Source organism: Arvicola amphibius, chromosome 5, assembly GCF_903992535.2.
Source record: "Arvicola amphibius chromosome 5, mArvAmp1.2, whole genome shotgun sequence".
Classification (NCBI taxonomy): Eukaryota; Metazoa; Chordata; class Mammalia; order Rodentia; family Cricetidae; genus Arvicola; species Arvicola amphibius.
In genome coordinates, this window is record NC_052051.1 from 34,012,121 (window position 1) to 34,036,631 (window position 24,511).

Genomic DNA, 24,511 nt, shown 5'->3' on the forward strand with positions numbered 1-24,511 from the left:
GGTCTACTCACTGATCCATTGTTCTGAACTTCATATGTAACATGATCTGTCACCTTGTTAGAACTGCATTCTCTTTGCCAGAAACAAGTTGACCCTCTGGGCTCTACCTTTTCCTTCTCCCACCATGAGATTCCTGGGGAAATTTTCATTTCTTTAGGGTCCATTTGAAAGATCTCCGTTTTGGGGAGACTCTCACTCAAGTCTTGGGATAACACGGCCCCCCCTCCCCAGTAACTCACAAGAGACCCTCCTTGCTGCAATCACACGAGGTTTATTTGACAAGACAGGAACCAGTGCACTGGGGCCGAGACTCATAACCCATGCAGGGGAGGAGTTCAACCCTGAGTAACTGGGAGAGGGGTTTTTAAGGGAAGAAACCACAATTCAGTAATCCAAAGGGGGTAGGGAGATTGTCATAGAAAATTCCGAAAATATCAGTGATGATCACAAGGGGGCAACTTCCTGTTTCTCAAGATTATTCTCAAGATTATAATCTAACTTTATCTTCAGCTAGTTCCTGAAACAGAGTCACTGAACAGGCTAATCCTAGATTTCTGATTCTTCCCTCCCTGCTTAGATTTTTGGCTCTATTTTTTCCTGCTGGGGGGAGGTGGGGTCTGGATTTATCCAGGTCTTTCACATTCATTCAAGAGTCTGCTTATCAGATTAGGAGACAGGAGTTTTTTTTGTTTGTTTGTTTGTTTGTTTGTTTTTTTTTAACATTCTCATTTCTGCTGGCGGAATGGGGGAATGTTGGGGGTGGAGGTGTGAGGGGGTGGAGATGTTTACAGTCCAGTCTCTGTGGTGTGGGGGGCAGGTTACAGTCCCTGTGGGTGGTCACCAGCTTGATTCCAAGCTACATGGTGATCCAAAAAATTCCTCATTGTTTGAGGGTACCATCTGGTTCTCAGAAGAGAATTCCTCCTGCTCGAGGGTGCAGCCTCTTTATTATAGATAACTGCCCGCACATGGGGGCTTCCTGCCCCGGAAAGCTCTACTGTTCTTGGAGTTCAAGGTAGCTACTGCTTTAGGACAATGACTGATGACCATGGGGCAACTCTGGGGGTTTGAAACAGTGGAACCTAATAGAAAACTGACAGCAGGATGCCCCATTTACTCTTTCATCGTGACTCGCCTCCAAGGTGAATGAGATAGCTTAGGTATCACAAGTTTCTAGATAGGCACACCTTAAGCAATTAGTACACCTCTGTGCAGAGATAAGCAGGCATCCCAAAGCAAGGGAGCCATGACCGGACTTTAAAGTCTGGACTCAGTTATATGTCAATTAAAGTGACAAATCATACTAAAAAGCATAGTATTTCACCAATATAGCCACACTGAACTGAAACAAATAGAGGGGTGCAGTAATGCTCAAGTCCATGTTTAGGGTAGCAAATGAGGTTTAGGGTTTGCATTTTTAAGATTTATTTTATTTTTTAATTATATGTGTGTATGTATATATGGGTATGTGCACATGAACGCAGGTGCCTGTAGAGACCAGAGGTATTAGCTGCCCCAGAGCTTGAGTTACAGGTGGCTGTGAGCGATCTGCCATAGGCTCTGGGAACCTGCTTGGGTCTTCTGCAAGAGCAGGATGCGCTTAACTGCTGAGCCTTCTTTCCAACTCCAGGTTTATGTTTAAGTAAAGGGCAAGAGGTGTGCATTCTTGGTCAAAATGTGGTCAATCTATCATTGGAACATTCTTGTTTTAGACCTAAACTGGCCTGTAGATTAAAGAACAGTGGACAATTCACAGAGAGGCAGGCTCTTCCTCCTCAGGCTGGCAACCGGGCTTCACTTTTTCCTTCCTTCAGGTCTGTAACCTCCGCTTGGGTCAGCTATTCAGGGTCCCCTGAAGGGGCGCTAACCTGCAAGACATGAGCTGGAGAGAGGAAGGAAACCAAGCAAGATTCTATTGTCAAGGTCTCCGTTTATTGGGGTGAAAGTTACAGCTTATATACCCCTTGAATGGGGTGGAGGTAGGGGTAGGCAGGAACTCTGCCAGGGTAACTGAAGGTCATCAGTCAACACCTGGTGTAAGCCGAAGCATGTGATCTATTAACATTGGAGCAAGGGGCAGTTCCGTTAACAGGTAGTTCTCAAGATAGTTAGGATGAGGGGTTGGATCTCTGTAAACATCCTTAGGGCAATGACCTCTGCTATCCCTGTAAGGACGATGGTCCCTGACAAATCCATCCTTTAGGACAATGGTCCCTGACACAGGTCTGGCCTACAGCAAGAGAATTTTATGTAATTCCAGCCCCATGAGGTCAATGTTTCAATACTATTATAACCAAAGGGAAGGACACAAGTAACTCCAAAATAACTTCACTTCTGCCAAGATGCCTATAAAAGCAGATAGAAAATGAAGTCAGAGATGCCAAGCTTCCATCCTGCTTTTTATTACCATGTTGACCCCAGTGAGGAGCTGAAACTTTTAACAAAAGCAGTATTTGAACCTGTTATATCCTTACTGGCTGTAATGGGTTTTCCTGACACCAGACGTTCCCTACTTTATTTCACCTCGTATAGACACTGGAACTGATATTAATCCCAGGATGCAAGGAGAAAAACCACTGACCCAAAGCATCATGGCCAAATTAATTAAAGCAAGCATCTTTATTTGTGTACATGGCTTGCCTCCTCCTGAGTTGGTGTTGGAAAAGTTATCACTGGATATGGGGAAGATATGGTTTTTATAGCTCAGGGTTACAGGGTATCCAAAGGGGAAATTTGACAGACAAATAGGCAGGTTTACAGAAGCAGAACATAACAAAGCAGTCATGACAAAGTAGGCATAACAATGCAGTCATAACAGCAGGTAGTCATAATAACCCTTTGAAACAAAGGCGTGGTTTCGATTTCCTGGAACAGACACTACAGAAACATTTGTAGTTAAGGTTTCAGGTGAGGGCCTCCTTGAGAAAGAGATTTAATAATAAACAGATATGAACCTAGTTTTATTTCTATAAGATGGCTTTTTAAAATTGATTTTTATTGAGCTCTACAATTTTTCTCTGCTCCCCTCCCTGCCTTTCCCCTCCCCTTCAAGCCTCTCCCAAGGTCCCCATGCTCCCAATTTACTCAGGAGATCTTGTCTTTTTCTACTACTCATATAGATTAGATCCATGTATGGGTCTCTTTAAACCTAAGATGGAGACAGCCTGGTTCATCATTCCCCTTTTGTTTTATGTGTCACTGTAAAATCCTTGATAGGATCTTAGCATCCTTTATTGGGTCAGGGGCAAAAATTTTAATGCATTGAAAGACTCATGGTCTGTTTATAAGTTATACCTGTTTGGTTAGCGTTGAAATAACATATTTTTTTAAGGCCATGGAATCTGGGTTTACCAACAGGTACTACTGAAGCCATTTTGTCCTCTTTGACATGGACTTTTCTTTTGATCTAATATTCCAACATTCTACCGAGGATAAGAGATGACACTCTCTTCTGTAACTACTTCCTGTTGAAATTAGGATATTATTGTCAGGGCCCAGGAAGGCTGGAAGGCTAGCCAAAGGCTGGAAGTTGATTAGAGTATTGGGTATTCATCACAAGCATCTGGTTTGCTGACACAGCTGCAGAGACAGGGAGCAATCCCATCAATTTGAGTGGTTCACATCAGCTCTCAGTGAGTCCAAGGCTATTTGATTTTGTAGAACCACTCGGGGCTGGTGTGGTGCAAGTCACCTGTGGAGCAGTCTGAAGTCTGTAACTGATCTCTGCATGGTGTCTACCAGCTGAGTGGAACTGTGCGAGGACAGATACAGACCAGAGGCAGAAGTTAGTTAAAGAACTTAAAGGGAACTTTTATATTTGGAGTTTCCCTTTCAGGAATAGGCAATAGAAAGGGATGCTTAGGTGTTTGATTGGCAGAGGAACTTACCTGGAGTCCATTTGACCTGTGTGAAGTGGATCTAAGTCTTTGAACTTTCTCAATTTCCTGAAGCTTCCATTACAAGTATAATCTTTACTTAAATATACATTGTAGGAAAAGCAAGTCATAGGTGTTTGCAGAACATCTGGAGTAGATTCATGCCTTTGAGTCATAGCAAAAGCTATGGCTTTGTGTTAAAATATGAGTACATTTTTTCTGTCTGGAGGGCTGGTATATATAGATTGGACAGAGTATTTTTTTCCTTTCCTTTTCTTTTTTTTTTTTTTTTTGTTTGTTTGTTTGTTTGGATTTTCGAGGCAGGGTTTCTCTGTTTGAAAGCCCTGGCTGTCCTGGAACTCAGTTTGTAGACCAGGCAGGTCTTGAACTCACAGAAATCCACTTGCCTCTGCTTCCTAAGTGCTGGGATTAAAGGCATGCACTACCACCGCCCAACTGGACAGAGATGTTTTTAGCATGATGAGAAACATCTTTACATCTACAACTAAAAGACAACCAATGGAAATTTAAAATCTTGAGCTTGTTACTGATAGTAGTAGTCCATACTTTACCAGCTTATCAGAACTTCATCGATTAATTTTAAGACATTGTACCTTTGAAATCTTAGCATAATAATAGCATAGAATAGCTTGTATTTATTTTTAGATCCTTATAATTTATTTAGATTTTATATTCTCTGATGTTTATAATTTAAATTATTTTTAGAGCTTTATAATTTATATAAACCTTAATTTTTTTATCCAATTATTTATAATTAGACATACACAAGTGTTTGATTACTGAGAGTAGTATTTGTAAAGCAAGTTCTTTAAATAGTAAAAGTTACATCTGATCCTTGTTTATCCTCTAATATGAAGCCTGTTAGGAAGGCAAACCTCTCTGTGAGCTTGCTTTTTCATCAGGTGACCTAATAGCTCTAGAAAAGTTAAAAAAAAAAGCCTGATTTTTATATGTGAAACACATTGACCAGGTAGCTGCTGCTAAACTGATAAAGCTACAGTTATCTGTCAACAGCATCAGTGATCTGGGAAGGATAAATTATAGCACGAAGTATAATCTACTTAGCCTATGTATCAAGTAAAATGACAGAGATTTACTGCTACCTGGGTGGTTGTCCTGGGCTCCCGTGGTCTCAGTAGCTTATTGGGGAAAGACATAGTTAGTTTTTAGCAGTTACATAGGATAGCATTACATCTTCAGTTGCTACTGAGGGGAGCATAGACCTCTGTCTGCCAGATCCAGAAGATCTGAAAAATTTTCCTGTGGAGGAGGAACTTGGGAAAACTGACTCACTGTGATGAGGCAGAGCAGGGCAGTTAACCCAACAGTGTCCACAGTGTGGGCAGAGCCCTGGTGGCAGCGCAAGTTTCTCCTTTGGTTAGTGTTATTATACTTACCATATAGTGCGACCATAATACCATAATGGAATTGCCTGTGCCCCATTATCTTCTTTGGAGATCTCAGGGTTGCCTCTAGGAGGTTGCCTTCCTATCATGGGAAGCCTTTACCACTGAACATTTTAAATGCCACATATCTGAAAAGTTTTCAGGGCCATCTATTGAGCATACCTGATTTTAAATAAACTTTGCTTGTTTTTAGTTACTTGTTTTAGTTTTAGCCTTGGAAACATATAGAAGAGCCTAAATAAAGCTTATCAAATAAAACTTTAAATCATAAATACAGTCGGTAGGGAGACTGGCAACTTTATTTTCCTGGTACTTTCATAGTGCACCATTGCAGAATATCACTGCTTCTTATATGACTCAGTTTATCAAAATAGCTAACACTTTCAAAGTTGGCAAAGATAAGGAGACTAGACGTATATTCTTAAGTCAGTCTCTGTAAGCCTGAGTAGATCTTAGGTAAGGAGATTCATTTTATAGACTCTTTTCCACACTGCTTAGGTCATTGTGTTGCTGCATGGTAAGATAGGGATATCCCAGTTTCTGGTGTTTAGTGTTTGCTGTTCATAATTTAGGCCTAACTTTAGTTGACCAGCCACTACATTGGGAGTTTGAGTTTCCGATGTATTCTTGAGCCTTTCTCAGGATGAGTCCTTAAACATAAAATGTGGTTTAACATATTTTAGTTAACAATAACAGATAGTCAGAAGAACTGTCTGGTCTAAAGAACAAGGCAGGTACTTTTTGGAGACTTGCCCAGAACTATTGTCTTTGACAGATTAGGTCTTTGTTTTCATTTTAGTTGGTGGTGCTGTCTGCCTGCTGAGTTTGGCAGCCCGAATGGTTAGATTATTGTCTCGGTTAGGTTTTCTGTTGCTGTGAAGAGACACCACGACCATGGCAACTCTTATAAAGGAGAACATTTAATTGGGGATAGCTCAGAGGTTCCGAGGTTTAGTCCATTATCAGCATGGTGAGAAGCATGGCAGCATGTGAGCAGAAATGATACTGGAGAAAAAGCTGAGAGTTCTATATCTTGATCTGCAGGCAGCAGAAAACTGGGCATAGCTTGAACATATGAGACCTCAAAGCCCACCCCCACAGTGACATACTTCTTCCAACAAGGCCATACCTACTCCAACAATGCCACACCTCCTAATAGTACCACCCTCTATGGGTCAAGCATTCAAACACATGAATCTATGGGGGCCATTTCTATCAAACCACAATTACCTATGTAGCTTTCTTAGCCCTGTGTTATAAGTTTTAAGTAAACCTTTGTGACAGATTCTACAGATTTTTAGCCATATTCAATAAACTTATAAATCTTGAGGTACAGAAAGTTTGTATAATAATCTTACAGATCTTGAGATGAGGTTTCTTAAAGTTTTAGGCAGTTAATTGAAACCAATAGTTTAATTTTATTTTTTAGCTGCTCTGCCTTGCTCCCCCTTATTTTTGTGCCACAAAATCAGGCAATTCTCCTGACATATGACGGATACTTTCCAACTCTAGAGCCAGCTTTTTATTATATTAGAACAGCATAAATCAATATTTCAACATTATCCATACCCAGAAGTCATTTAACGGCCTGCTATACTTAATCCAATAGCCAGGAAGTTTAGAGATGAGAAATTTGCAGCCCTCGCTATCAAGGGAGTCAGGACAAGTGTCAGTAGATTTAGGTCTGGGTGTGTGTGGTGGTGTACAAAGTTGCCCAAGGTGGCATGGTTGGTGGTGGGAGCCTACATTGCCCCAGCAGTGTGGGTGTGGTGGCAGCTAGAGCTTGGTCTGACTTTATTCCATAAGGATCCTGCCCACATTGTTCAGCGGAGATATTTGCCCATCGTATCCCTTCGCTTTGACTTTTCCATCATGAAAGCCCCTATCGTGAGTTGTCATGTACATCTGTAAATACCTGGAAATGAATGTTGTTTATCTGGGACAATGACCTTTCAGACACAAAGATGCCTTCAAAATGACATGTAAAAGATAACATCAAGCAATTTTCAATATATCACTCAGAATTTCCAATATCACTTTAACTACCCTCTCCCCCAGGAGAGGGGGAAAAGCCCAGACCCAACTGGCTATAGAATCAACTCACAAAGCTAAGAACCTGAGCTATGTTGCAGCAAGAGGATTGTACACCAATGCCATGTTTACTCCTTTGTCAAAGGTGATGTTCAGCAGACTCAGCCTCCCCTGAAGATAAGAACATTTATGGATAGGAAGACAGCTGAGACGTTCAGACTAAGTCCTGAGTTCAAGTCTTCATTCTACTTTGGGAATCTGTGTGGGAAGATCTGTACTATGTCTCAACTTCACCATGGGTGCAATGGGGTAATAAAATAAGTAACACATAAGGAACACAGACATTTTAGGTCAAGGCTTCGAAACCTGTAAAGTACTTTGCATTTTTAAATTCACATCCTTTCAAAAGCAATCTACATCTAGTTAAGAAAATAAATCATGGAGATTAGCTAAAATAAGAAACTAAAAATAACTCAAAATCCTATCACCCATTTTCCTCTAGACATACATGCCATTATTGTTTGAATGTGAAGTGTCATGCCCAGGCTCGAGTTTTGAAAGCTTGTTCCTTAGATGGAGATGCTATCTGGGGAGTCTATTTGAACTCTTGGAGGCAGAGGCAAGATGGAAGTGTCATTCAGGATGAGCATAGTGTCTCTCAACAGTCCTGCCTTATTCTCGGGTTCCTATTTGCTATGAGGATGTCCTGGCTAGTTTTGTGTCAGTTTGACACAAACTCAAGTCATTTTGGGAGAGGGACTCTCAACTGAGAAAATGCCTCCATAAGATTTGTTTGTAGGCAAGCCTGTAGGCATTTTATCCATCAATGATGAGTATGGAGTGGGTAGGGAGGCAGATAAGTAGTGCTATTTCTGAGCTGGTGGTTCTGGGCATAACAAAACCGGTAAAGCTACCTAAGAGGGCAATGCCAGTAAGCTGCATGCTTCCATAGCTTCTGCATTGGTTTCTGCCTTTAGACTCCTACCCTGACTTCCGTGGATGATGAACTATACAAGCTGTCTTTCCTCCCCAGGTTGTCCTTGGTCACAGTTTTATCACAGCATAGAAACCGAACTAAGATAGGTGAAGAGCTCTTCTCTGCCACCCGTTCCCATCACCATGATGTAATGCCCAAGTATTTGGAGCCAAACCCTCTAAAACCAGAAACCAAACCAAATCTTTCCTGCATTATGCTGCTTCTGCAAGGTTTTTGGTCACAACAAGAAAGGTAACTAATATTTACTTTTTCTTAAAATGGACTTATATTGGCCAGTCATTCTTTGGTAAGATACTTTGTTACTTAATGCCATATTGAGTCCAGCATTCCAAGTTATCAAGTATTTTGTTCCTATAGCACAGGTCCTAATAACTGTGTAACATTTCATTGTGTATTTACAACATCCTTTATGCTTAGTATATATTTTGTTTCTATAGCACAGGTCCTAATAACTGTGTAACATTTCATTGTGTATTTACAGCCTTCTTTACCCTTAGTATATATTTGGGTGGTTTCTCTCTGTGCTCTTCTGCCTTTGTCTCTCTTCTCTTTCTTCTTCTCCTCCCCTTTTCTCCCTCTCTCCTTCCTTTCCTTCTTTCTATTTCGGTCACGTAGTTTCTCTACCTCCCCTTTCCTTCACCTCTTGGCCTGTCTTTCTCTTAGCTGGCAGTTAAAAAGAAGGAAGCTGAATGTTTATCACCATGGCACTTCTGAGAGAAGGAATAGGTGGTCATGTGACTGAAGCCTGCATCGCTGCCCTGTCCCTTCCTGATACTTGCAGTTTTTGCTAAAATGCTGCAAAAAGACTCTCGGGCTTGCTTTCTCATCCCAATTCACTCATTGTTCTTGGCATCTTCCTCCCCTTCCCAATAATCCTACAAGATCTCGCAAATCCTCCTGTTGAGTTTCCACATTGCCCAAGGCAGCCATTTCCCATTCCTGCTTACTATCAAAAAATCTCTAGAAAATGCAATCAGGGAACATGTGTAGGTGATAGAATACTAGTCTGACTTTTTAACATTTTAAACTAATTAAAGGAATGACTTACGGGTTTATTAAAATTAAGGGTAACTCTATAATCTTATGCAGAGATTTAGCTTATTTTTCTCCTTTATGAATTCATAATGGGCTTTGGAAATTGTAACCATTTGTAACATTTTAGCCTGCCAAGTAAATTGATATTTGTTTAATTTGTTAACAAAGTCTATTGGTGTCTTGGCTAGAAACTGTAGGGAATCTGTTTCAGCCCAATCTCTGTTTTTATGGGCTATTTATGAACCTCAGAAAAGAAGGATTTACTATCATTTTTATGGAAATGCTGGCGGGACTATAACTATGGTAACACAGATGGCCCAGTTGTAAAACATAAATGCAGTGTGTATACAAGGATGCATGATTAGGTAAATGGATGCTTGGACGGTCTATGAGACAGAAAACGTGCTGTCAGGTAGTAACTGTTTACTCAAGTAGCCTCACAGATAACGGAGCCACCCCGAGAGAGCTTTCTTTGCGATCTTTTGGCTTCTTAAGGTTGAAGGCTGGTTAGCAGCCCCTCTCTCAGACCAGCTCACGAAGGAAGAAGCAAAGCATGAGAGCTTGTCTTGAGGCTTCTCCCAAGAGCTTGTCAATGACTTCCTGCTGGGACTAAGATCCACAGCTAACACTGATGCCAGTTTAGGATTTGCCTTCTAAATCTCCATCTTGCTCTGGTGAGGAGTGAGGAGGGAAACAGAACAGATTTGAGCAAAATGTGTTCAGGAATTACAATGACTAAGGATTTGGAATCTAGTAATCCTAGATTGGGAATCAGTTTGGCCAAATTGGCTTGTCTTTGACTAATTTATGCAGCCAACTCTCTATGCAGGCTCCTCATTATACGTTCTTATCAGTTCTGAAGATTTATGGCACAGGCTCACCTGCTGTGGAGTCAGAACTAATGGTGGCCACTAATTGTTCTGGAATCATTGTATTTTTCAGTAAGATATTTTGGGGTTTAAAGAACTCTGTATGATTCAGGTAATGGGTTTATTAGAAAAACACACGGAGGAGTTAGAGAGATAATACTATCCACATTAGCAGAAATAAAAATGAACAAGTTCAACAACCAGAACATGAAGGCCTATAGTTCTAAGACTCACTGGGTATGAAGTATGTTCAGTTCAAAAATTTTGGGAGGACGCTGTTTCCTTAGCCAGATGAGTAATCCTGTTTGTGCCTGCTTCTTTCTTCATTGATGTCCAACAGGCACTAAACTTACCTTTATATTGTTCATTTGTTTATTTTAGTTTAAAATGAGGTAGTTCTCATTGGAAGATACAGAACATGCAGTCATTAATATAAATGGCCCTATGGTATCTCATAATATGGATATAATCAAACTTGTTGAGCCAGTCTTTTCCTACTGATGGCTATGTGCTTACCAATATTTGGCTGATAAAACAAAGTGCTACAATACAATCCTGGTTGTCCTCAGGAAAATATTTGGCAGATAGAAATTTTGATCTTTCAAGATATACATTCTGGTGATTTGATTTGTACATACATTCACAATCAAGTTAATTAACACATCCGTGCCATCTATAGGCATCATTTGTGTGTAAGTATGAGCACTTAAAATCTGTTCTTTTATAAAATGTCAAGTAAATAGCATAACATTAATTAGAGTTACTATGCTGTTCTCAGAGCCTCAGAATTCACTCAACATGTCACTAAAAGTTGGACCTTTTATACTTCATTAAACAATTTCCCCTTGTTTTTCTCCTAATAACCAGTTTCCAAGCTCTACTTTATGTTGCTGTTCTACTTCATAGCCTTCCCCTTGTCAGATATTCCCTGCTTTCTACTGCTTTCGCTGATTCCTGACTTTGGCTCATTCAGGGCCTCTCAGTTTCTCCTGGGGCATCTTTCCAGTTTCAGCTGACCTTTTGTCATTCTTCACAAAGGGTTCAGGTGACCAGAGTCCAGTGTGTCAGCGTTCAGAGAGGAATTGCCTTTACAGACTTTAATAAGTCTGATGACTTAGCTTAGAAGCCATTTCTGGTGCAAGTAGCTACACCTGCTTTTGATGTAGCTGGTCTCAGCTCCATGTACTGTGCAGAGAGAGAGGAAGATAGGCGGGGAAAGACTGAACACAGTGTGGCCTGTGCTTCTGCTGGTGCCCTCGTACAATGGGTAAGAGAATGACGGTGGGGTTGGGGCGGGGATGAGATCGGAAATCACTCAGTTCCAGTACATTGCTTGTGGTTGGAAAAATACTGAACTCCATGTGAACCCACTGTTTAGATATGTGAATTTTTTTTGGATTACATTGTCTTAGATCCAACCTCCTGGAAACAGATGCTCAGATGGAACCTTGTGCGTAGGTTGGATGGGTGATGGTCTTGACGCCTCCTTCGTTAGAAGGTGACGGGGCAGAATGTAGAAAGGCAAAGCCAAACCGGAGCAGTGCAACTGGCCCTTAGGACTGTCTCAAACAGAGTTGGGCGGTCAGAGCTATACACTCCCAACTAATCAGTCACTGGAAGCAAGGGGGCAAGGTAGCTCCATCTAGCCAATTGCATTACTACAAAGGTTCATCTCAAGGCCAAAGGCCACCAGGACTCCTGGCAGCTGGTGCTCATTTCTGAACTGGCCATCATGCACATTATGCTTTCTGACAATTCAGCTTGTTTATGACTTTGCCTCACCTAAGGCCATTTGGATTTCCTGATCAAAGTGTATATGGTCTGACAACATAGTCTTTTCATATAATGTAATGTAATGTAATGTAATGTGGAAGACCAAAAAAGGGGTCAATTTTAGTCCTGGGGACAAGAGAAGTCTCAGAAGATGAAGAGAGATGAATCTCTTAAAAGTAGACACACTATTTTATTTAGTGCTCAGAAAACTAAGTCAATGGTCACTTTCCAACAATTGATGCAAAATATCTGGTGTGGGCTTATTGCAAATTAGATACAAAGAACATTCTTGGTTTATCATTTATTACCAATTTGGTTTCCCTCCCTCCCATCCATCCATCCATCCATCCAGGAACTGAGAAGACACAGAAGTTCAGGGCTGATGAAAGTCTTGGCCCACTTCCTTTAAGAAGCTACACTCTAGTTAGGAAGTCAGATCTTCAATTTCAGGTAGGCAAAATGCTATAAAGAATCATAAAGTCAAAAGAAAAATGCAGAAAATAAAAGGGGATGCTGTTTTCTATACCACGGCCCAGGAAGAGCTTTCTGTTCAGGTTCCTTTTAAGCAGGGACTAATATGAAGTGAGAAAAATAATAAAACTGATTGAGAATGGAAAGTCGGGAATGGTCTAAGCAGAAAGAGCAGGTGTGGAGTGGGTTTGGCACATAGGAAGAAGGAAGTGGTCTGTGTAGCTGGGATGCTGGGAGCAAAGGAGAAGCTGGTGAAACATAATGCTGGAGAAGCAGAGGTTGCCCCATGCGGGGCCATGGGAAAGCATTTGGGTATTGTTTTCAGTGAGATGAGGATCATGTGAGTTTTAAATGGAGGACTCAAGTGCCCTTCTGCTCCTACTTCAGCTTAAGCAGCTCTACACAGTCACGGTCAGCGAGGATTGAGCAGGGTGCAGCCCAGGGAGGAAGAGCAGGGAAAGTGGAGAAGGAGCCATGGGCCACCTCAATGCAAACACATTCTGTTATTTGCTACTTGGAAAACTGAAACAATGGTTTGTTTCCAACAGTGGAATCAAAACACCAATGCTGGGCTTTGGACAAGGAGTTTTTGAGGTGATGACATCCCAAGGTGTCTTTTTAAAGGGGAGTTTTACAATATGCAACTTTAAGCTTATTTCTTGGGTTTAAACTTTGGCTCCCTAAGCCTTGTAAGATGGGCTATGAACGAAACTCTTTCATGACACTGTACCTTTGAGCATAAGGGACAATGCCCTTTATCTATGCATCCGCAATACTTATCATAGCACCCAGGACTAAGATACATAAATATGTATATGTATACATATATATGTATATATAGACACATACATAATGAATAAATGACAAATGAGAAGAGGACAGTAAGTAAATATATGATTCATGCTGGCTCTCTACACAGAGAATACTTTCTGGGAATTCCTTTTGAGAATTTTAACAGAAACTTACATAAAAGAGAATTTTCTCTAGCCAATCAAATTCCATTTGAATTGACATTCTCGATAGTCACATGGGATTGAAAGTTCAAAAATGCATGGTTCCATTTGTAACTAACAACTCCAAAGGCTTAAGGAGACAATGAAGTCATTCTTCATGGTCAGGGAGCTAGATTTCTGTGGCTGATATTTTTCCTAAGGATTCATCTCTAATATGTAGCACAATTTGTCAAGAGTCTCAGGAAGGGGAAGTCTTTTTTCTCTTTCTCTGAAAAGAGCGTGTACTGTACCTACTTTGACTGATAGTATATGTATATCAAAGAAGAGATGCTGAGCCGGCCCAGGTTCAGCTCAGCTTGTGTGATGGTGCCCTGTTGCTACCTACTAGAACTTCTAGTCTTGGGTCATTCTGTCTCAGAAGCCCAGTGCCATGCTCGGAAATCCCAAGGTTCCACAGAAGTATTTCACATGAAGGTTCTCCCCAGGGTTCAGTATCATCTTCCAGGTGAATGAATGAGTTACCTTGAATTTTGCAGCCCAGGTGACCCTTCCAGGTGAATGTAGTCCCTGTCAAACCTGACCAAATTGCAGGAGACACAGGTGAAAGCCATTGAACCAAGTAGCTCCCAAACTAAGGAGAGGTAACAATAAGTTGTTTCATTGTCTAAGTTCTGGGGTTGGTTTGTTACACAGTAAGGAACACTGAACAATACAGTCGTGGACATCAAATCACTTTATGGACTGACATCCAGGTAGAGTGATTGTGTGACAAATCTCACAGGGAGATCTGAAGCCCTTCCTGCTTGCCCCCTCCTTCACAGGCACGAGTAGTGGCGAGTCTGGAGTAGAAATGACCTCATGAAATGACGTCAGAGTGAGTCATTCCCTGCCATCATCTCTACCCACGTGACTGCTCCTTCTCTGTCTGGCTCCTCAATTCTCATAAGAAAGCCATTTTCTTTCTTTTTAGAATCCAACTTCTTTCTTGAACATAGCTTTCCACACTCTTCTGTGTTTCCCTACTACTTATTCCCAAACTGCCCTCCACACTAACGCTCCCAGATTCCCTGTAATCCCACGCGGCTGTTAGCTCTTGTCTTTGAGGCTCTCTTTCAGTGGTGGATGGCTGATGTTTTCACCTGCCTGGCCTGCCTTGATTTTTAATTTGGTACTAGGGAAGAGACAACCTTCATGCTCAGAGGATAAAGACTTTCCCCCAAAGAAAACTCATAAATCAGAGGTACGTCATATGATCATGGCCAGCATTTTCTCACGAGGATTTCTAGTGTTTGATGGGGTGTTGATAGAAAATGATTCTTGCCTAGTGTAGACACCAAGAGAGACAGCCAATGTTTCCCTGTTGCCTGGAGCCAAGGAACCGAATGCCTCACACCTGCTCTGTTCCCAGCCTGTTTATTTATTATTTTATGTCTGCCTTTTGTTTTATGAACAACTATTCCATGGGCCATTGTATTTTCTCTCTACCAGTTTTTTTCCTTCCAAGATCTCTTTTCATAAACATATTATTTTTAAATTAAAGCCTTCTGGGCCTTGCTTATGCTCAGTCAGTCCCATGTGGCTGTCTTGCCCTGGCTGGTGGCCTGTGGTGCTGTACTGAAGCTGTGTGCTTCTACCACTGCTCTCTGTGTGCCAAGTTGGAACTGAGCCTGCAGAGAAGGTTGACAGGCACTTTTGGAAAACAACAGCATTTTCTGAGTGCCCAGACTCTCCTGCTGGGTTTATAGCTCTGGTTGTGCGAAATCTAGTATCAACATGACACACCCTTGGCATTGCCGACTGCGGGGGAGGGTCTTCTAGAAATCTAACTGATGGAGTTGGCTCCTAGGAAATGTCTTAGGTTGAAATTAATTTGGAATAGGAAATAGGAGTCCGTGTTAAGTTCCAGGCTGTGAAGCACAAACCGCTGGGCCTTAACTGCCACATGTTTAGCTTAAGCTTCCTTATCCTGAAACCCAAGCTCAGAAATGCTCAGAAATCAGCAACTGTTTATATTTTTAGTTTTTGTTTTTGAGATGGGTCCTATTCTGTAGCCTAGGCTGGCCAGACCTTATGGGGTCTCAAATTCATGACAATCCTGCTTCAGCCTCTAGAGTGCTCGGATTACAGGTATGAGCCACCACACTTGGCTTAACACTGGCAACTTTGAGCACCTGCATGAAGTTGTAAGTGGAAAATTCCACACCATGTAAATTTTCTTTCATGCACAAAATTATCAAAAATATATGCAAAATTACATTCAAGCTATAGAGACAAGTTTTATGCGAAATACAAATGAATTTCATATTTAGTCTTGGTCCTATTCCCAAGATTTCTCATATGTATGCAAATATTCCAAACTCCCAAAATATCTGAAATCTCAAACACTCCTGGCCTCAAGCTTGTAGAATAGGGATACTCAGTTAAGGCCCCTCTCATTGTCTGCTGTATGCATCTGCCTGTCTTTGCTTTGCCACTGCTGGTTCTGGCCAGGACTGTGTATATGCACACAAGGAGGATGTCTGGGGTCTCTGAGTCAGTTGACTGGCTAGGAAGAGAAGCCAGTGGTGAAAAAAGGTGACAAGGATAAATTGGAGGTTTGTACGTAGCAGGAAATCAACTTTGTTGATTTGTTGTCCCACTGCCCACATCTTTCTTACTTGTCACGCCTGTGCATGTTGATGGCCTCCATTTCCCAGTACCCGTGAGAGAGCTTGAGTGCTTTTGACAGTGCAGAATGCATTGGTGGGGTAGGCGTTGGGTGATGTGGGATTCCCCTCTGTATGCTGTGAATATCATTGGTTAATAAAGGAACTGCTTTGGGCCTATAGCAGAGCTATAGGGGAACAGAGTTAGGCGGGGAAAACTAAACCGAATGCTGGGAGAAAGGAGGTGGAGTCAGAGAGAAGCCATGGAGCCGCTGCCAGAGACGGACGTGCTGAAACTTTGCTGGTAGGCCACAAGCTCGTGGTGATGTACAGATTAATGCAGATGGGTTAAATGAAGATGTAAGAGTCAGCCAATAAGAAGCTAGAGCTAATGGGCCAAGCAGTGGTTTAAATAATATAGTTTCTGTGTTATTTCGGGGCTGAGCAGCCGGGAACGAAACAAGCGGCCTCCTTCTACAACGGTTGGGAATATGCCTGGAGAAGCTGTGGAACGCTGGCAATAAAAGGCTGCTGGACAAAGGCCAGCATTTGCGTTCTTGGTGGTGTCTTCCATGCCGTCTCCCACGCCACCCCAATGGGGCTATGCATCTCCTGCCTGCAGCAAGTGGCCTATTTATCAAAGTACCTGTTTTTTTTTTACCTTTCCCGTCTCTCTTTATTGGTGCCCTTTGACATCAGCCCTTCCCTCTAAGAAGCCATTTGCACTCAGATCCTTGCTTGGACTGTTTTCTAGGATAAGACTTCTTAAAATATAGTCACTTGCTACACCTTTCAACTGAAATTTTTTTTTTTACCCAATCCTAATATATCAGTCTGTGCAATGGGGTACACAAATCAAAGAGTGACAGTAAGTCACAAAGAAGTCATCTTAAAAGCAGTTTTTGTTATTCACATAATTCCATTATTTATTAACAGTGGAGGCAAATTTTTATGCTAGTGATAGAAGTGTTTGTTTTTTTATACAAAGAATGAACTCTTGGATGACTATTTGATGCTGTGGGACATAGAACATCTTCAATATTTTTCAGAGTTGACTGATGTTTTGATTTTATAATAGTCAGTGCGAACAATTCTGTTTTGTATGTATGATTCTTTAGTATAGAATGGCAGAACTGTGTTTAAGGCCACTTCAGAAATGGTTGGAAATTTGGTTCTATTCCCAAGTCAAAATTCATTTATTGTTTTTTTTTTTTTGAGGCTGAAGTTAGCAATTCAAATAGTAATTTTAAAATCAAACATTATAACACAATTGAAATCAAAGTTGTGCTAATTTGATACATGCTGAGGAATGGCTATAGGAAAATATTAAAAATTGTTATTTTCTCTAATTAAACCATTATGTTTCTACAAGAGCAGAATCCTTTGTATGTACAATAGAAACGAGATGCAATTAGTAACATACAAAATAATCTTGGAGCTAAGCCAAGGCATTAGAAGCACATTCTCTGGTGTGAGGCATGCATAGTGCAGAATTCATATGTTGCATGTTCAGAACCAGTAGCGTGTAAGTGGAGGCTGCTCATTCATTTTCTGGCCAGTCAGACCTGAATAATCACACAGAAACTATATTAATTACAACACGGCTTGTCCAATAGTTTAGGTATATTACTATCTAGCTTTATATCTTAAATTAACCCATTTCTATTAATCTATGTATCACCATGAGGGCTGTGACTTACTGGAAAGTTTCTGACGGCTTCTTTTTCCTTTGGCAGCTACATGGCATCTCTTTGATTCTGCCTACTCTCTGTTCAGATTTCCTACCTGGCTATATTCTGCCCTGCCATAGGTCAAAGCAGCTTCTTTATTAACCAATGGTAATATAACATTCGCAGCATATACAGGGGGAATCCCACGTTAGTGGTGCAGAGGAGGCACTTGATAGGACGTGGTCAAGCACTACTGGTAGCATGGTTGATTCCTAATGTGTCTGAGTTTTAATTATTGTGCATTCAGAAATTTTTCACGCTCATCAGTTTTCCAGGCCGTCACTCTGATCGTGTCCCACAATTTAAGAATCTGTGGCTTAGGGAACCCCAGCCTGAGAAGAGGATTCTCAAGCTGCTGATCCAGGTGGTGAGAGTGTTACTCATAGGTGGGAAATAGGTGGCAATGATATCAGAATACAGGTTACACCCAATGATTCCTATCCTCCTCTGTGCTGTGTGTGTGTGTATATGTGTGTGTGTATGTCTGTCTGTCTGTCTGGCGCATGTCTGTTTGTGTGTGTCTTGATATGTTTGAGATTGGAATATTGTTAAAATTACTTTGGACTGGAAGATGAATGATAGACATCAGTCTAGATTTACTCTTGAAGTAAACGACGCCCAGCTTTCTACATCAATCCCTTCTCTGCAAAAAAAGCCAAGCTGACCTCCCCATGCTGCCGTCATAAGAACCCGTTAGTTGGCAGCACGAAGCATTTTTAGCTGTTGAAAAAGGAAGTGATGCTTAGACACTTAGCTTCTTTACTTACTAAAGGGATCTTTTGGTTTTAATAGTGCAGCGGTTTTGATATCAATTTCCAAAATGCCAGCATTATGTGCTACGCTATGGCCATGAACAGCGCTGATTTTCAAGCAGCTCTGCTCCTTACAAATTCCCTGACATAAAAAGTGCCACAGTGATGAACTCGTGTGTCTTGGGCTCTGAAAATCATGAAAATTTAATGGTTGTGCTTTTGTTGCCCCGAATCCCGTTTCCATTGTTGCTGCTCCATTCCTGCTTAACATGCTTGGAGCATCCCATAATCTAGCAACCGGATCCTTTCAAGACAGCTTGTCTTTCACTGTGTCCATAGCTGGGACCCGGGGCTTTGATCTTTTCTGCATCTGCTCTACAAACTGGCTGTGAATTCTCACACACGGCTGACAGGCTGTTGTGAAATGCTGGGGGCGGCACTGATGTTTTATTTGGGGATGGGAGAAGGGTGTGGCTTTGCTCTCACATCCAGGATTTCAGACCAAGACTTTTTTTTATTTAAAAATAATCAATGTTTTTGACTTTTTCCAAAATGATTTTTTTTGGGAATAGGTACAAAGAGTGGAGAAGAAGAATTGGTTAGTTCTAAATGTCTAAGAAATATAGGTGTGTGTGTGTGTGTTTCTATGCATTTACTATACAACTTGCTTAGAGAAATTGTGAATATTCATAATAATTCTTTTTGGCAAATGAAGGAATGGATTCAGAGATATGAGGTGACTTAAGGTCAGGGTACTTAGAAGCAAAGTTGGGTCTTTTATTAGTACTGTCCTTGTCTTCTTCTCTTCCTGTTCTTCATCATCATATTCTCTCCCTGAACTTAACTTTGCTTCCCACTGCACAACAGCTGGGGAAAATGTCCATGGAAGTCCCTACCAACACAAGGACACTGCCAGGGGTTATGAAAGAGTGGACTTGTCCCAAAACGTTCCTCATCTTTAATTTCATTTGTTCTTATTAGACAATGGATTTGCCTACCTCATGAGCTAACATCTAAGATCATGAATCGTTTGTGCAGATGAGTCTTTTGAGACTTCCTTTTATGATCCACAAAGATCTCCACCATGGTTTTTGCAGCAAAGCCTACCTCAAGCTGGGTGGCTTCCAGAGAGAAATGTGTGTGCACACGGATAAACACATCCTTGGCTTGTCTTTGCAGGTTTGAAAGATGAGGGAGACTACTTTTCATGCACCTATTGAAAGCTTGCTGTGTATTTTTCCCAAGCCTACATTCTGGGGCTTTGTGAAAGTCCACAGACACTGTGTCATCCTGCCCCTCTAAAGGAGCCTGGCAAAGGTGCACCACTCACCTCCTAAGCCCAAAGTTGCCTGTTGTACCCCTGCTTTCTTCTGAAACTATGTGAGTTTTCTCTCCTTTACTTTGTGTCCGGGTCTCTATTGCTGGCTCCTTCTCCAAGTTTTGTTCTGTCTGTTTGTAACATTTATCTCTTGAAATATTGACTCTGGATCATTTTTCTGGGAACCATCAGTTAGCAACATGTTATAAGAAGGTCTTTCCTTTTGCCATGTCATTTTTGACATGTGCGCCCCTCTATGGGAGTCAGTGCAGCTGGTGTCTGCTCTGAACCTTCCCTACTTGTGTGTAGGGAAACAAGTCTCACACCCTTTTCCATTTGAGTCAGGAAAGCGGGAAGGGTAGTTGGATCTCTGATGAGAAGCAGAGGATAATGATAAAGACTCTAAGAAAAGTCATTCTCAGTGTTGTAGTAGTTGGCTTGGTCTATGACATTCTTCTGCCTTATTCTTTCTGGGACATTTGTTTTTTGTTTTTTTTTTTTTTTCGTTTTTGGCCACTGATACTTCCCCTATGCAATACCTTGCAAATATTTGCCATGAACATAGTGGCTGGAAACAGGACAAGCCCATTTTCTCAGTTTTCATGTTTCAATCTGGGTATATATTGGCCGATTTCTTGACTCAGGGTCGTTCAGGGGTCGGTTAGGTTGATGGTCAGAGCTGTGGTCCCGGCTCGTGGAAGAATTCATTCCTTTGTGACTCTGTCACTGGTTGCCTCTTCTTTTCCCTCTTTGGTGCCTGGTATTGGATCCTAGGCTACCAAATGTTCTACTGTGGAGCTGTTCTCTAGCGGTAGCCCCTCCCCTGATTTCTTACCAGCTATCACTCTCAATGTTAACAACACCTTCACTGTTCCTTGTGTGAGGACCCTACATCTAGTTCATAGTGTGATTACCTCCCATTTCTCAGTCTAGCAGCAGGATCTCTCTCTGCTGATTCATCCTCTTATGAAGACTGAGTCAGTCTCGCCGGTAATCTCCCTTTATTTAACTCAGTCAGCATCACTAGGAGGCTAGGGGATGACCTTTTTTTCCCTGGTGTCATACTTCATAAGTCTCTGCAGAAGGATAGCCTTTGTGTTTGTGTCTTATATATTTAATTGGGAACTTGATACCCGAGAGGTCACATTAATACTATGAGTTAGAGTTATCAGACATCAGGTCTGACTGGACTCGGCCCTTGGTTCAGCAATCGTGACTGGTCCTTACCATCTACAAACTGTAATTCTCACCAACCTAGGCTGTGCTTCCTTTACAGTAAGCAAAGGGCTGCTACCTTTACAGCATGGCCATACGAAAGAGACCTGTCTGAGCTCAGACTGTCTTTTTCTGTGAACATTCAGCCAAATCTCCTTACCAATTTACCAATACCGCTTCATTCCAAAGGTTGTCGAGGCAAATGATTCCTAAATCTTCAGGGGGTTCTCTGATGTGTTTCATGTTCTCCTTGGCTGAAGATTCAGACTTCAACATTTAATTAACACCAACCCATCTGCTTTCGAGATTCTAGCGTTTTGCTTCTGTTGAGTTTTCTGCTTGTCTTACTGTCGCTTTAGAAGAATGCGAGGAAGAAATCTTAAAGCTTTCATTCAGTGTGTCATTTATCTCATTAAAATGTATGTATTTAAGAGATGCAACATGATGTTTTCATAGACATATGTTTAGTGGATGACTACTACCGTCAAATATATTAACATATCCTATGTGTCATCTTCAGCCGGGCTCCAGTTAATGTCATTATTTGAATATTTGGAATCTTTGAGGGACAAACAGACATCCCAGCAAGAAAGTTAGGGGAGTTACTGGGTATTCTGTGATACAGCTTTGGCAAGGCCTAGGTGCCTGCCTAACCTTGAGCCTGTGTAGTAAGCTATGGGAATGGATAGACCTGAGTCCCTGTTTTAAGTCCAATAGTCCTGAAAAAAATTGAAACATGGCATTTGAGAGATGGCAATGTTTATGACAAAGCCCATAGTTCACACAGGCCTGGGTGCTTTGTCATTTTCAAGGATTCTTTATGATTCTTGTTCATGAGACCACTCTAAAGGGAAGTGCCCAAGCCAAAGTCCAAGACTTACCATACTTCAGGACAAGGCTTGGATAGCGCTTATTGAGGATAAATAACGAACCTGAGAAAGCCTTTCATTCTTAGAACAGAAAATGGATTGTTAAAAGTAAAAGAAAAGTGGCAGTGGTAAAAATAAGTAATAATGACTTTTTTAATTAACTTTAGTATTGTAATCTGGCAAATGGAATTATTTCTTGTCTTATGTATATTCTTATGAGCAAGCACTAAGAATAAATTAGATTAAGTAATATAGCTGGGTGGTAGTGGTACATGATTTTAATCCTAATACTCAGAAGGCAGAGGCAGGTGTCTCTCCAAGTTTGAGGCCAGCCTAAACTACAGAACAAGTTCCAGGACAGCCAGGGCTACACAGAGAAACCCTATCTTGAAAAACAAAACAAAACAAAACAAAACAAACAGATAAATATAATAATAAAATTAGTGTTTTGAACTCTTTTGAAGAAAATGAGATAACTTACTTGTGTATCTGTTTCATGTATATGCATGTAAACATATGTACAACATACATATAAGCATTTATACATACCCACAAATGGATATAGCTTAAGTATATGCATGAATCAACCCCATCTGCTTACTGAGCTATGGTCTATCTAATCAAGACTCCTGAGCTTCCTCCCTCACACATCAGAGAGGTGGGTGATGGGATATTATGTATCACCAAACTCTTCCCAAGTTTCAAAGGAAGTAGGTGTGGGAGCTCTTAGCAGTAAGGAGAATGTTAGAGATTGAATGGGGCTGCTTTACACACGTTGTTGAGGTTTACAGTGAAAGACACACTAATGCCCAATGTTTGGAAGATGGAGAAATAGAACAAGAAGGAGTCTTCAGTCTTGAAAAGGCATCTGGTGGAATCAGGGAAATTCCAAAAATGTCCTGTAATGTTTTGTGGAGATTCAGAGTGGCTTTTTGTTGCAGCTGTCTGTCTGTCTTTTTATCTTCTTCCCTCCCTCCCTCCCTCCCTCCCTCCCTCCCTCCCTCCCTCCCTCCCTCCCTCTCTCCCTCCCTCCCTCCCTCCCTCCACCTAGAAATCAAAGACAAAAGCCATCAAAATGATGTAAGGTGATATCATTCTTTGGGAATGTTTATGATCATATATATTCAGGCTAATTATGACAGGGAGAACAATACACCTTCTTTTCCCACTATTTACCAATCCCTGGCATCCAAATATGCTTCTTGCATGGCAATGAGAATTAATATTTTGAATGTGATATAGGTTGTAACAGTTGACTTTAAAATAGAACCGAAACAATGGATATACAATGGCCCCAACTGAATGACATGAGTTCTTGGAGAGGAAGAGGAAGGCAGAGAATGGATTAGCAAAATTGATGGGAGATGAAGCCAAGTTTGCCATCCTGGCTTTGAAAACAGGAAGGCCACAAGTCAAGAAATATATTGTTAGGGGATAAACCTAGAGATACAAAACTGTAGGATCTCCATGACATAGGCCAACAACAGGATATCCAAGAAGAGCCCCAGAGAGAGCCCATTATCAATAGTATAGTAGAAACCAGAGGCCTTGAACCAGACCAATGGCTCACAGCAATGAACACTAACAAGTAAAGAGGAATGGACTAAAGGGTAAATGGTGTGACTAAATGGGCCACACTACAGCTTCCACTATGAGATTCTTCTCTTTTGTTTTGTGGTTTTTTTCTTCTCTTTTTTTTTTTGGCTTTTCTTTTAAATTTTGTTTTGTTTTATGGGGGAGGGTTACACGGGAAGAGCGCAGAGGCAAGGGGACAGGGAGATAACTGGTTTCAGGATGCATGATGTGAAATCCACAAAGAGTCAATAAAAATTAAAAGAAAAAAATATATTGTTTTCTGAAGTTAGGTGTGGCCCTTAGACAGTAAGACAAAGGTCACATCAGTCTGATGACCGCTTAGTAACTGACTTCTATCAACAACACAAATCCGGAACCAAGAGTTGCCTGTTTCATCTTGACATTAGCCTATTCAAGCCTTTATTGACCTCTGACCTATGAAAGCCGAAAGTCATAAGTCTGCGTTACCTCAAACAACAAAACCAAACTTTCAGTAATCTGTCTGGCAGCCCCAGGATGCTGATATGGCAGCCACAGTTTAAAAGCCTAGCAGCTCCATTTACCCTCTCTTCTTTGTTTCATAGGATGGCCTTTCAATATAAGATGTCTGTACTTTCCTTTATTCAAACATGAACTGGAAAATATATTTCTCTGGCATTTCATTCAGTATTTTTCTGTAAAAAAGACTCCAATGTCTTTAGCCATTAGTTTCAAAGTTTCTACCAATATACATGTTGACAGTTATTAACTTTACAATTTATGTGTTTCTGTCTTCACCAAGTTTGAAAACTGCTTGTATATGGACATATGTATAATTTCAAGTAACTGCAACAATGTAAATAGAAATAATGGAGACTTAACCCATCATATGGCAAAAATGAAAAGGTTGATAACATGACATACATGTAAGAAGAACTGCTGACTGGGAAGGGACATGGAACTTTGAAAGTATATGACTATGAAGTTGGGCTCATTG